The sequence below is a fragment of the Microtus ochrogaster genome, linkage group LG9 (genome assembly GCF_000317375.1).
Source record: "Microtus ochrogaster isolate Prairie Vole_2 linkage group LG9, MicOch1.0, whole genome shotgun sequence".
NCBI classification, from domain to species: domain Eukaryota; kingdom Metazoa; phylum Chordata; class Mammalia; order Rodentia; family Cricetidae; genus Microtus; species Microtus ochrogaster.
The window spans coordinates 188,921-191,552 of record NC_022034.1 but is presented as its reverse complement, the minus strand read 5'-3'; the positions used below and the strand labels follow the sequence as shown (position 1 = coordinate 191,552).

Sequence of the window (2,632 nt, the reverse complement as noted above, 5' to 3'; positions counted from 1 at the left end):
TATTTTAAATTGATATGTATTTATAAGGGTTGAATAATATATGTAGACAGGTTACAACATACTGACATGTGATCCGAATCTGCTTTAAAATATGGGATTTTTTTTCTGATTCCTTCAAGGCCAGCCCATGAATTACAGCTTATTTATTCTTCATGAGTTAAATGTTCTATATTAAATCAATCTAAAATGTACAATCATTTTCTGATTCGACTCACAATATGCTTATTTGTCTCCTGCATGCATTTTCCTATTGAACAATCCCCTAATAGCATCTTTCATTTGAGCATTTCTCAAGGTATAGATTAAAGGGTTTAACATGGGAGTTATCATTGTGTAAAACACGGTAACTGCCTTATCAATACGTAAAGTAGTTGCAGGCCTCAAGTACACAAATATGCAGGGCACAAAGAATAAAACAACCACAGTGATATGGGAAATACAAGTGGAGAAGGCTTTGCGTCTCCCTTCTGCACTGTGGTTTCTTAATGAGTACAGGATAACTGTGTAGGAACCCAGAAGAAGGAGAAATGTGAATACACAGATAAACCCACTGTTGGCAGCAACAAAGAGCCCCAGAATGTGGGTATCAGTGCAGACCAGTTCAAGCAAAGGGTTCAGATCACACATAAAGTGATCTATGACATTAAGGCCACAGAAAGGCAAATCAATAATGAACAGGATCTGTATGATTCCATGAAGAAACCCTCCCATCCATGACACCCCCACTAGCAGGTTACATACTGCTTTGTTCATTATGGTTACATAGTGCAGGGGCTTGCAGATAGCCACGTAGCGATCATAAGCCATCACAGCAAGCAGGATGATTTCAGCTCCTCCAAAGAAATGTTCTTCAAAGACTTGGGTCATGCATCCATTGAACTAAATAGTCTTTTTTTCATGAAGTGAATCAAAAATCAGTTTAGGGTTATTAACAGAAGAATAGCATGCATCAATAAAGGAGAGATAGGCAAGGAAGAAGTACATCGGGGACCTGACCATTTGATGGTATATCATGGTGAACAAAATGAGCAAATTTCCAATCACAGAGATTATGTAAATAATAAAAAACACAACAAATACTATTTTTTGCATGTTTTGGTTCTGTGTGAGGCCCAGGAGAACAAACTCGGTCACATTCTTCTTTTCCATCTGTTTCCTTGAAAAGTTAATCACTTTTTTATTTTTTTTGGCCAGGAAGAAGAATTTATCATCAAATTCCTTTAACTTCTGTGTTCTCATAATTAACATTTAAATGTTACTCAGAGCCAGGCTGTGGTGGTGCATGCCTTTAGTCCCAGCACTTAGGAGGCAGAGGCAGGCAGATCTCTGTGAGTTTGAGGCCAGCCTGTTATACAAGAGCTAGTTCCAGGGCAAGATCCAAAAGATACCAAGAAACCCTGTCTTGAAAATTTTAAAAAAGAGCAATTAAATGTTACTCAGGTATAAAATTTTGTGAATATTGTTGTTTGCTGTTTTCATATACAGATACAGTTCTTCATACTTTGTGTTATTCCAATTGATACCTGGATGACTGAATTAAGATGACTGCAAAGAATATAAAAAAGAAAACAAAACAAAAAGAACTTCTGTAAATATGCTGGAGGTGGAAAGTTTCAAATATGTGGAGGATCAAAGTAGTAGGTACAAATATAAAGCTAAAGCTTTTTGTTTTTAATCTTATGAGATAAGGAACCTAAAAAGGAAATTGAAAATATAACATGAAAACTAACAAGTCATTGGGATAAGAGAAAACTCTGGACACCAATTTAATAAACTGACTTTAATGCCTTGAAAGAAATAGAATTGAGTTCAGTTCTAAATCAAATTCAGAGAAGGAAGCTCAGATATTACACTACTTGTCATGTTTTCTTTCATCACTTAATAAAGGTAATTTGCTTTACAAAAACAAATACAAAAAAATTATGATTCTATTTTTTTCAAAAAAAATACCAGGGTAGTGAAAAATATTTATCTTTATTTACTTTTCCAAAATAAAATTTAATAAGAAATAAAACAACTCAATAATGGATATAAAGAAAGTCAGGGTAATAATCAAAACTACTTAGTAAAGGGATAAAAGAGTTTCTATAAAATAATGTATAATAACTGAAAGTATATGTGAAACCCTTGTAAAAGCTGTAATAAAGTAATTCTTCTATGTACTCACATTATTCCTCATTTACTTGAATACTTTTAATATCCATTGTAGCTGATGTAATTTATCTATTTTTGAGATAAGCAAATAAAAGATAGTACCATGTATAATTTCAAAGTCAATATTAAATAAATTGATAAAACATACTGTTTCTTAGGAGCATTTTCCTATATCTATTTCCTTATTCAATCACATTTAAAATAAAATTGCTGATTAAAGTCAATTTTTCTACAAATTATATAGTTATATTTATAATTATATAACATTACATAATCATATAACATATAATTATATAACAATTTTATTGTTACATAATATAAAACCAGAAAGTTAGTGTTTCCATGCTGGTAATTGGAAGAAAAATGATGACTTAGATTTTTTTTTCTTAATTTTGCCTGGAAATTTTTAACAGATATTATTATTAAAAGTCTTACATTTAAACTCCATAATTGTCATTTTATACAAATATTGGTTTAT

The 2,632-nt window shown here is 31.6% G+C and overlaps 1 pseudogene; it reads right to left on the bottom strand.

Annotated features, from left to right (window-relative positions):
* Positions 1-222: 222 nt before the first annotated feature.
* LOC101983080 lies at positions 223-1,149 on the bottom strand (annotated as a pseudogene).
* Between the last annotated feature and the right edge of the window lie 1,483 nt (positions 1,150-2,632).